Raw genomic sequence first — 13,031 nt, 5'->3', positions numbered from 1 at the left:
TTTTGGCCAAGCGGATGCCCTTCCTGACACAACCCTCTGTATTTATCCGGGCTTGGGACCGGCACAAAAAGCCTTTGTGGCTACAGAACAAGCAACTCGCTCAGTTAAAAGGCTCCCAAACACAAAATGGTCATCGGCACAGCAACATTCAAAAAAGCCAAAACTATTAATTAAATAAATAAACAGAAATCAGTAAATGAATAAACAAATCAGCACTTAAACAAGAAAACAAATAAAAGCAATTAAACAAATAAATGAGCAAACAAACAACTAAGTAACTAACTAACTGACCAATGGGTTGACCGAGTAACCAAGCGACCGACTCACTGATCGACCTTCAAACTGTGACTGACTGACTGTCCGACCAACCGGCGACTCGACAGACGTACTGACTGCCTGACTGACCGACCTACTAACTAACTACATAACTGACTGACTGAATGACCGACCGCCTGTCCGTCAGACCAAATAACTGACTGACTGACTAATCGAACGACCGACCGACGGACCGTCCAACCTACCGACCGACCTACTGACTGACTGACCTACCGACTGACCTGCCGACCGTGCGACTGACCGACCTACAAACTAACTAACTAACTAACTGACCAAGTGAATGACCGACTGTCTGTCCGTCAGACCAAATAACTGGCTGACCGACCGAACGACCGACGGACCGTCCAACCTACCTACCGACCGACCGACCGTCCTACCGACTAACTAACTGACTGATCAACCGACCGACTGTCCGCCCAACTGACCGACCGACCTAACTAACTACCTAACTGTACCTTGCATGCTGGGTTCGAGAGGACAGTAATTTCATCTGTGCTGTATGTCATGCATATTTGACAATAAAGCTGACTTTGACTTTGAACTGACTGGCTGACAGACAGAATGACCGACCGTCTGTCCGTCAGACCAAATAACTGACTGACTGACCGACCGATGGACCATGGACCATCCAACCTATCGACCGACCGACCTACTAACTAACTGACTGACCAACCGACTAGACCTTGGGGGACATGAGAGCAAAAATGAACAGGAATGCAAAGTCAAGCAGGGAACCTTCCACTAACTTGGTACCCCCCCCCCCCCCCCTTGTGCTCGGACACCTTCTTTTAGCCACGCGGGGGGTCTTAAATCCCACCATTTCCCTCTATGTCATCACCAGTTACAATCCCAGGCTGATTTGCATAATATTCCCCTTCCCTTGCCGCTTCATTCCTCCTGCATACGACAAACTGCGGCAGGAATCCTAGTGGGATATTACCCGCTTACTTCCACCCAACTTATTCCCCATTCGTTGCGCGAGTGTGTGTGCGAAAGTGTGTGTGTGTGTGTACGTCGGTAGAGGTGAAGTACGGCAATGCGTGTGGTTCCACGTCCGACTGCCTCGGATGGTTGACCGCAATAATCGTTTTAGCCTCTTTCCGGTCGACACACGCGCAACAATTATGTATTTACTTAAAAGGCCACAAGACGATAAAATCATTTCGCCGCTGCGATGTCAGCGCGCCGCTATGGGAGGGCTTAAAAGCTAATGTCGCTAAACGTGACTTCAAAGCCTCCTGCGTTTCAAGTATTAAGTTATTAGCGCTAATGGGTCATTTCCCTCTGTGTGTGTATGTGTGTGTGTGTGTGTGTGTGTGTGTTATCAAACTAAAAATAGAAAAAAATAGATCCAACATCTGGAAAAATGTGTCAAACGTTAGTAAAATCTTGCCTCCAAAATGGCGGAAATGTCGCACGGTTAGCCTGAAAAATCGGAATACGCCCAATAAATAAATAAATAAATAAAGAATCCATGTTGCGAAACAAAAAGTCTTGAGAAGCAAAATGTGAACGCTCCATTTAACCAAATACTCACAGATGTTTCTTTCACGCTCCCAAATTGCAACGCAGCTCCCGGGACGGGATGCGACGCCATGTGCATTTAATGCGCTCGATTAATGCGATCGGATGGGCCTCATGTTTGCTAGAAAAAAAAAATGTAAGAAAAAAAACTACCCTTATGTATATATGTGTGTCCTTTTTAATTGCTTTTCACGCATTATGCACTTAATGAAGTCATCTCATTAAAGCTTTATTAATGGATTGCCAACATTTGGATTGTTTACCCACGCAGCCTTACAATTATGACGAGCGTCGCGTTGCATGACGAGCGTCATGCATGCACGCGATTGCAACGTGACACGCTATGTGCATGTTTGCCGTGAGCCCGTTAGCATACACGGATGCTGATATGCATGCATGGATATGGCGGCATATGAATGCTCTGTTCAGTCGAAATATGTGTGCAGACAAGTGGAAATAACAGATACCTAGCTAGGCCTTCACTCAACCCAGAAGTAACTCAGATAGAAAGCTAGCTAGCTAATAGACAGCTAATAGATAGTTAAGTAACTCAGATAGAAAGCTAGCTAGCTAATAGATAGCTAATAAATAGCTAAGTAACTCAAATAGAAAGCTAGCTAGTTAATAGATAGCTAACAGATAGCTAGCTTGGCCTTCACAAAACCCGGAAGTAACTCAGATAGAAAGCTAGCTAGCTAATAGACAGCTAATAAATAGCTAAGTAAGTCAGATAGAAAGCTAGCTAGCTAATAGATAGCTAATAGATAGCTAAGTAACTCAGATAGAAAGCTAGCTAGCTAATGGATAGCTAACAGATAGCTAGCTAGGCCTTCACTCAACCCGGAAGTAACTCAGATAGAAAGCTAGCTAGCAAATAGACAGCTAATAAATAGCTAAATAAGTCGGATAGAAAGCTAGCGAGCTAATGGATAGCTAACAGATAGCTAGCTAGAAAAAGGGGGGTCGTTCGGGTTGACAGGTGGACAAAATGTTCTCATATTATGCTGTTATTATTATGATTCAATTATGATATTTTTTTTCCAAGTTGGTATGATAGCATTATTAATATGAAAAGCAAATTAGTGACAGCTGATCATCAGACCAGAGTAACCACAGGGAAAAAGTCAAAGTTAGTGGATGCTCTCTGTGCATATACTATCGTGTATTTTTCACATGAGTAATTCGTTTTTTCACATAATTTTACATGATTTTTGGTAGTTAATAAATTTAAGCAAATTTGGGAGCCTAAGAGCCGGATCTTATTAGTGAGCCGAACCAAAAGAACCGGCTCTCTGAAAAGAGCCGGATATCCCATCATGAATGCACGCACCCTCAACACCACTCCACTAACAAAGCCCCTCCCCTTGACGACGGGCGACTGCATGATGTCACATTCAAACATTTGATTGGGTTTTGATTAAACGCGGAAGATTGCGCCATTTTAATTAATTTATTTATTTATTTTAAAAAAGGACTTCAGTAATCTTCTCGGGACAATAAGAATGCAAAACAACGACAACAAAAACCTTCATTTAAAGATGCCCAGCGGCAGACGGGGAGTTGGGGGGCGAGGGGGGGGGTCGTACTCCCCGTGTAGTCATTAACCAGGTGACAGTTTGATTGTTATGAAAAGCAAAGTGTTTAAGAATGTGAGTGCTGAGCCGACAACCCCGGGTGGGATTTGGATTAGACACGAGAGCTGCGGGCAAACGGCAAAACAAATTTGCCCTCCCCCCCCCTACCATCCATATCTGACAAAAACGTCGGTATCTTCTCACATCTCATTGATTTATTTGGGTTTGGAATGGCTTGCAGGAAGCTTGCTCTATCTTTCCTACCTCTTGCCTCTTGGATAAGAAGCGAAACGTCCGACACCTTCAGAGAAGTACAGATGACAGCTGAAGAAACCTTTTCATCGATGGACCACTCCGGTCCGACTGAGACTTTACACAGACGTATTACAGTAAAGTCTCGTTATATCGATATGGGATATATCGATAGTCCCGGTTATATCGATACTATTTCTATGCACGCACGGAGAAAATTACATGCAAACAGGGTCGGATATATCGATAGTCCCGGTTATATCGATATTTTTTCGGACTCCCTTCAATATCGATATAACGAGACTTTACTGTATTATTATTATTATTATTATTATTATGAATATTATTATTATTATTATTTAATGTAATCTAATGGAACTCAAAGCTACCTTTCCCGCCCCACCCCCGACCCCCCAGATTTCATCCCATAGTACTGTACATGAAACGAGTTGTAAACCAAAGGACACAATCCAGCCGAGTCGTGTAAAGCAGAGGTCCCCAACCTCCGGTCCGAGGACCGGTACCGTTCCGTGGGTCATTCGGTACCGGGCCGCGCAGAAAGAATACAAAAATTACATAAAAATGAAACATGAAAAATTACCAGATGACATCCATCTATGACTTACTCTTAACGCCTGTCAAAACGCTTGTCTAGGTCACGTGATACATACCGCTAAAATTAGCCCATCGTACGCTAGCAAAAAGGTCTTTCTTTATCCGACGGTCTGGGAAAATATTTTCTGACATTCAACCGGTCCGTGGCGCAAAAAAAAAGGTTGGGGACCACTGGTGTAAAGGATACTCAAAGCCTCGCTCGCGTTGTACAGTAAAGTCTCGTTATATCGATATTCAAGGGAGTCCGAAAAAATATCGATATAACCGGGACTATCGATATATCCGACCCTGTTTGCATGTAATTTTCTCCGTGCGTGCATAGAAATAGTATCGATATAACCGGGACTATCGATATATCCGATATCGATATAACGAGACTTTACTGTATTTTGAAAAGGCGCCACACACAAATGGACCGGAATAGCGGCAGCCGCATGCAGATAAGCAGAAACGGCAGCCTGTTGACCTTCGCAGAACAAGTGAGGACCGGCAACGAGAATTTATGCGCCCTCTCACTTTACGTTATTGGTTTATCCAAGCGTATTTGCGCCCCCCGCCATTTGTATTCACCTCTGGGCTTGAAGGTGAAGATGGAAAGATTTGTCTTTTTTTTTTCTTTTCATGGTACGAGTGGCATTGAACCGAGGCCATGTGACCCCCCCCCCATTTCAATGCTGCTAGCGCTACCGCCGTTAGAGGTCAACGTCGTCACCACGCCGCTCGTCTCCTTCATGGCTATCCGGTGTCCAAAATGGACTTTGCATTTACCTGTCATCATTACGGGCTTATTTTTGAGTCCTTTCAACCTCTCGGTGGAGGCGTTCATATTCCAAAATGAGAGCAGCGGTTTGAGATACAGTAATACCTCGGTTTACGAACGCTTTAGCTCACAAACTATAAATAGCTTGCTACAGAGCTAGCTATTAGCATTATAGATAGAAAGACTCAAATAGATAGATAGCTAGCTAGCTATTTGAGTCAGGAAACATATTAGCTATCTAGTTAGCTAGCTATCTATTAACAGGCTATCTACCATTCTATTAGTTAGCTAGCTATCGTTCTATCTATTTGAGTTACTTCCGTGTTGAATGATTATTAGCTAACTCTTACCTAGCTTTCTATCTATTTGAGTTACTTCCGGGTTGAGTGATTATTAGCTAACTCTTAGCTAGATAGCTAGCTTTCTAGTAGTTTTAAAACGTATTTAGTAGAAAATTATGTTTTATGGGGACCTTGGAACGGATTATTCTCATTTTAATGGTTTCTTATGGGAAATAAATATTTGGCAGACGAACTTTTCGCCTTACACACACTTTCTGGGAACCAATTACGTTCGTGAGCTGAGGTATGAATATATAAGAGGCCAAATGCAAGAAAGCTGAGTTTGCAGAATCCGGCTTGGCGGCGAAACATCTGCATCTCTGCCGCCATTTGTCCCGCCAGCAGCATGGAAGTCAATCCAAGAGCTTGGAGAGAACACAGGAGGAAAAGCGAAGAATTATCACTAGCGCAGATTGATAGCTTCAGATGTCTGGCCATGTGGACAGTAGAAGATTTAGTATGCGGGCCAGTGACCGAAAAAAAAAAAAAAACTGGCGGAAGGGCAAACAGTACTTTTTTTTTTAAAGGTTCCACTTCATATGGAAATGAGGACATGGGCTCCAGCACCGGATTTATGTTTTTAACGGTCATTATTTCACCGGACGAAGGGCTCACGCGCCACAGGCCCAAGTCTCACTACAATTGAGACGGGACCCACGGGGGAAAAAATAAAAGGCAGAGAAGAAACAAACAAACAAACAAACACAAAACAAATAAAGGCGCAGCACATATGAGGAAGGTGGGTTACTTTTATTTCTTTATTTATTTATTAAATTTTTGAAAGAGGCTCTCCGCCCCGCGGTCGTCCTTGGGCAATATCACCACAGACTGGATCAATAGAGCCATCACTCAGAATGGAAGGAGAGACAGTGAGAAATGTACAGGATGAGAAGAGGGGATTGGAGCTACGAAAACAAAACAAAAAAGATGGGAGGGGGGGGGAGGGATCGCGGGCGGAATAATGGATGGGAACCCGAACGAAGGAAACAAGCAGAGGGGCGGACCATTAGCGCAAACGCAAGGGGGGAGAGCGGCGAGAAATGCCGACGAGAGCGTTTGAAGTAAAGAAGTTGAAAAGGAAGCAAAGTGACAAGGATGGATGAGGGGAGCGAGGGGATTGGGGAGGATGAGGGAGGGGGGAGACGATGGGGATTGGGGGGGGCGGGGGGTGGACAAAAGGGATGAGCAAGGCAAAGAAGCCAGTGCCAGTGCGGTAAATGAATGTGATTCCGTCAGGAAGGCGAGATGCATGGTTAGGGGCTGGATTAATCCAATCCAAATGGAGGGAAAAGGTTCAAATGGGAGCTCGGAAATGGCGAGATTCAGAAAGTCCCGCCCTCTCGTTGGTGATGTCACGCCAGGATACTCCTTCACTAACTGCCTTGCTCGAAAATCAAAACAATGGCTTCAGACTGGGAGAAGATGCTTTCTTGTTACTCATCCAGTTTATGAATATGATTCAAATAGTTCTGAAGAGGAAAGCATACATGTTTGCAATTGATTCAAGAAGTCCTCCCGTATCAATTGCAGCTGTCTGGACTCCAATGTAGCGCCCGGAAAATGCACAAGATGGCGCACAAGCTCCGTTGGAAATGGGCTGATTTTTACGCTGGGAATTTGTGTCAACTAGTATCAAATGGTAGTCTTGGTACAACACACAACGATTCACCATGCCGTTATTTATGTTTTCCTTCTAATCTCGCCATCAACACGGATCAACATGATGTTTTCAGACCAAACAAAATACCCAAAATGCATTGCGTGTCGCTTTCTCGGTCAGGGGCGTTCCTTCCGTGACGTCACTTAGGGATCGTCATCAACTCAAAAACAAGACTTCTTGAATATTCAGCCCGAGTCTTAAAAGGTAAAATCTAGCTATACGCGGAGGAATCTTTGTAAAATGCGCTCAGTACAACTCATTTGAAGTCATTTTACAAATTATGGACGCAGCTTGTCCAGAGGTGTCGGTTATCCTTTAAGACGGGAGCCATTTTACATGTGAAAGGAGGAAGTCAAGTGTGTGTGTGCAAAGTGCAAATACCTTTGATGACGTCGCAATTCTTTTTTTTTTCTCTGTTGTCCATTTGAAGATGGGACAAAGTGAACCAAAAAGCTTTGAGGATTCAACGGACGTAAAGACTTCCATTTCAGACGTCCATTGAGGTCGCTCCTGAAGTGTTTCGCTCTTCCCGTACAAAATCAATATTGTCTCTGTGAAATTAAAACCGGCATGGAGCTCATCAAGAGAAGAAAGTATTGACGATATCAATACGACCACGTATTGGATACATCGCTAACAAAGCAGAACCAATGCGCCAGCACCCAAGATCAATACTGCCTCTGTCTACTGAAAAACAATCATTTTGTGTCACTAGATCGGATATTTGTGTTTTGAAAGGAGCTTATAAATCAAATGTATTATTATTATTATTATTATTATTATTATTATTAGTAGTAGTAGTAGTAGTAGTAGTAGTAGTAGTAGTAGTAGTAGTAGTAGTAGTAGTAGTTAGTAGTAGTTAGTATTAGTTTGTTTACAACTCAAAATGGATTCACCGGAATCGAATACGATGCTGACACCGGTGGATGAAAAGTGTACCTCAAATTGATAGAAAAATCTATCTATCTATCTATCTATCTATCTATCTATCTATCTATCTATCTATCTATCTATCTATCTATCTATCTATCTATCTATCTATCTATCTATCTATCTATCTATCCATCCATCCATCCACCCACCTTACCGTCCGTCCGTCCATCCGTCCATCCGACCTTTATTTATTTGATTATTGATCGATATTTGTGTTTATGTATTTATGTAATTATTGATTGATGGATTTCTTCATGTGTTCATTCATTTATTTACGTATGTATGTATAAATGTATTTATTAATTTATTCGATTATTGATTGATGGATTTCTTTGTGTTTATTTATGTATGTATTTATTTATTTATTTACGTATGTATTTACGTATTTATTGATGTGTTTAATCAATCAATCAATCAATCAATCAATCAATCAATCAATTAATTAATTTTGTGTGACTCTACCAATCGTATCCCTCTTCTAAATATTGATTAACATGTTAAAATCACCGAAATCCTCCACGAAATGGAAGAAGAAGCAGTCAACAAACAAAGCGGCCAAACGTAAAGCAAAACAGGCAACTTGAAGGGCAGCTACGATTTCCGAAGCTGAAGCAATTGGACAAGAGAAGTGCCTCACCTGTATTTCCGGGGGCGAAGAAGCTGCTGGATGTGGTCATGAGTCCTATCCTAATTGTTCCGTTCATAATGAATGGATGGATACAAATATTTAAATTGCCTAGATTTAGCAATAGTGCCGAGTCTGGTTTCAAACGGCTGCTTCAACCAGTTGACGGAAAGTAACTGTTGTCAATGTGACCAAACAAACACGGCAACTTGATCGGCAGCCATTACTAACGAAGATGAAGCTATTTGGACAAGAGAAGTCCCTCCCCTGGTGGTATCGCCGGAGCCCAGAAGCTGTTGTACGTGACATATCGTCAAAAAAAAGGTAATAAAAATAAACCCGTTGGCTTCTTTGAACAAGTAGCACCCAAGTGATTAAGTGGAAGGTATGAAAAATGCGAGGAGCGTTTGCACAGCCCGCCCACGTAAACATTTGCAGTTCAATCGCTAATAATTTAGCCTGCAGGTATCGGATGAAAGCAGCAAATAAATCGTATCATCTTTTGATCAGTCATATTTCTAAGTATCCGTGTGCAAGATCATAACGAAAAAAATATTGTGTTTACATGATAAGACGTATTTTATTACCTCATTGATCCTTTTCGTCATCAATCACTGTGTTCTATTATTTTCCTAGTGCCCGCCACAATGCTACACTTGTAGTCCAGTGTAGTGCTTTGAAAGGCGCTTAAAATAAAATGTATAATTATTACAGTAGGATGACATTTTAAAATGAATGAAGCTGATGTGTGTAAAATATTGAATTATTTTATAATTATTTTGGTTGTCAGTACCAGTGCTCTAAAACTGGAAATTTAAAAGTAATTGGAAAAACATTTCCGGCGTATACCACCATTTCACCAGTAAAGATGGTCTGCTACTCGTATTTCCCAGTATCCTGAATGCAACATACTTTGCTATTGGCTACCACGAGCATTAACAAAATGTAAAAAATGTTTCAAAATGGCGTCGCAGTTGGTCATGACTCCACGCCTTGTCTGTCGCCTGATTTTGCTCCCGTGTGAATATGAACACAAATGGCCTACTACTAGATTTTTCCACATTTTTTTTCTGTCAATATAGCTTGAATAACAGTACAAGAATGTTGTAACCAGTCTTAAAGGACAACCGCAGTCTCCGGACAAGTTGTGTCTATAATTTGTAAAATGGCTTCAGATGACTTCTACTGAGCGTATTTTACAAAGATTCCACGGCATATAGCTATATTTTACGTTTTAAGACTCGCGCTGAATATTCAGGAAGTCTTGTTTTTGAGTTGGTGACGAGTCTGTACGTGACGTCACTGAAGGAATTCCCCTGACCGAAAAAAGACACATTGTAGCAGTCCTTCCATCACGTCAATGTATTTTGCTGTACTTGTTTGGTCTGAAAACCTCATGTTGCACCAAAAAGCCGCCAGAACAGGGCGACCAAGCTCCATGTAAGGAATTTATCAGCCTGTGGAAACGGACTGATTAATTCCTTTACGTCTTGGCGTGACGTCGCGCACTGGGGGCGGGACTTTCTGAAAATGCCCAATTCGCAGCTCAATTTTTTGCTGATTTTGGACACATTTAGTCATTTTTATTGGTGTTTTGCATTTGAATAAAAATATCATACTGCGTGTTTTGGGTATTTTAGATGCTATAAAACGTTTTTCTGATGTCAGTTAGGAAACCAAAAGTGACGTCGGTTGTCCTTTAAGGGTTCTAGAACATACCCAGGCGCAGGTCAACAGAACAGGACTTTTTTTTTCCCACCCAACTTTTGCTGCCGTGTGAGCCATTTGCTATCTATTTGCTGTCTAGCTGGCTATCTATTAGCTATATAGCTATCTAGTTAGATATATGGATTGTATTGTATTTGCCTTTATTAGTCTCGCAGTGGAGAAATTTACATTTCATAGCAGCAAAATGATGAAAGGAATGAAATATGGCTGGCTATCTATTAGCTAGCCACATGGCTGGCTATCTACTAGTTAGCTATATGGCTGGCTATTTTATTAGCTGGCTATCTAGCTGGCTATCTATGAGCTAGTTATCTAACTGGCTATCTATGAGCTAGCTATCTAGCTGGCTATCTATTAGCTACCTATCTAGCTGGCTATCTATTAGCTAGCTAGCTAGCTTTCTATCTATTTGAGTTACTTCCGGGTCGAGTGAACGCTAGTGCGTGTTGTTATTATTATTATTAGGGGCAAATTCAATCTGAAAATATCAAAGAAGACAAAGATGAGTCTCCGTTAGCATTTGAAGAAGGCTAATTACTAGCCAGCTGGCCCGCGTTGGAGGTTGGGACCTTCTTCTTGCTGCCGTTGCTCTTCCAGAGACGCCGCCGGGAGGCCGCGGCGGCGGCTTAGATCAAATACACGTTATGGATGTTAATCCTCGACATGCAGCGCTGCTACCTCAGCAACTTTGCTCGTTACAACGGCGCTAATGCTGTCCATCAGCACGACCGCCGCTCAGGGGCTATTTTGGAAAATCGGCAAAATGGACGCCTGTGCGGCGCATTAGTTTTTTTTTTGTCTTGTAAATTAGCGAGAAATGTTATTAGCTCAAAACATCCGCATGTCGTGAAATTGAAACACATTCAAGCGCGTTACTTATTTATTTTGTTTATTTTTTTTTAATGGTGTGGGAGGAGGGTCCATCCTGATATTTGACATTGACTTCAATCTCCGCCCGCTGATCCGTGACTTTTAGCGTCCTCAAAAAGAGTAGAAACAAGATACGGAAAGGGCAGATATCGCTGATCAAAAGGCGCGGGATGATGAAATGCGACGACGACGAAATGAAATGAAACTGCTCCCCACCAAAAAAAAAAAAAAATAAAAAAAGAAGAGAGTCAGCCCAACTTGAACTTGGGCAAATTTCTCACTTGAGGGGGGTTACCAAGTGAAAAATTGAAAACTTTCTCTCTCTCTCTCTCTCTCTCTCTCTCTCTCTCTCTCTCTCTCTCTCTCTCTCTCTCTCTCTCTCTTTATTTGAAATGATTTTTTTTAACCCCAAGACACACGCTCGCATATACAGTATAAATATATGAGAAAAAAAATCTAAATACTGTATATAGTTTTTTTATGTATCTGTTTTTTTCATATCATGTATATTTTTTTAGATATATATTTTATTTTATTTAGCTATGTTTCTCATGTAATGTATATATATTTTTTACATTATTGATATATATATATATATATATATATTTATTTAAATATATAATTAAAATATGAAAATTATAGGAAAAAATCTATAAAAAAACGATATATATATATATATATATATATATATATATATATATATATATAATATATAGATATAAATCTTTATTTAGCCACTATTTCATATAATGTATATATTTTTTTCATATAATGTGTATATATATATAATATATATATATATATATATATATATATTATATATATATATATATATATATAATTAAATATGTAAATTAAAATATAAAGATTATATGGAAAAATATATAAATAAAACACTATATCTATATTTGTAATATAATATATCTTTATTTATGTATATATTTTTATATTTTATTCATATAATTTATATATTTTTTTCATATAATTTATATATTTCATATATATTTAGATTACATATATAAATTAAAATATAAAGATTATATGGAAAATCTATCAATAATTTGATTTAATATAGATATATTATAGATATATAATATCAATATATTATATAAATAAAATATAGATATATTATCTAAAATATATTAAAAAATATAGAAATAAAAAACAATGTCTATATTTAATAATAATAAAAAACAAAAAGTAAAAAACTAAAAAAAAAACAAATAAAAAAATACTGTACTATATATATATATATATATATATATATATATATATATATATATATATATAAAATGCCAATAAAGCCAATGCTAATAAAGGCAAATGCAATCCAATATATATAAATCAAATATAATTCTTTTATCCACTTTTGCTGTTTTTTTTTTTCCTCCTGCTTTTTTTGTCTGTCAGCACTTTCCTTGTCTTTGCTCACTCCACTTGATTATTCGCTGAGCGACTGATCTAAAGAGGAAGGGAAATCCAAGAAATTATATTGCTCTTTTTTTTATTTTTCATTTTACTTTATGGCACCATTTACTTGTGAGCTCCGCCTGCTCATTTTTGGGGAAAGAAATTTACGCTCGCCTTTAATGGCTGAATGTGCCGCCGGGTTCACTCGCCAGTCACAACTCTTCTGAGCCATTTTCTGGGGAAAATAAGCTGGTACAACCTAGCGTAGCGCCACCACCTCACCCGGCACAGGTGGAAAATGAACTATTTAGTCAATCGTGCTCTCATCACGCTGTACAATAATACCACGGTTTACGAACGCTTTAGCTAACGAACTTTTCGCCTTACGAACATTAAATTCACG

This window comes from Hippocampus bargibanti, linkage group LG09 (assembly GCF_051943395.1).
Source record: "Hippocampus bargibanti isolate YZ-2025 linkage group LG09, ASM5194339v1, whole genome shotgun sequence".
Taxonomy (NCBI): Eukaryota; Metazoa; Chordata; class Actinopteri; order Syngnathiformes; family Syngnathidae; genus Hippocampus; species Hippocampus bargibanti.
The sequence above is the reverse complement of the archived record's forward strand: the minus strand, read 5'-3'. Positions refer to the sequence as shown.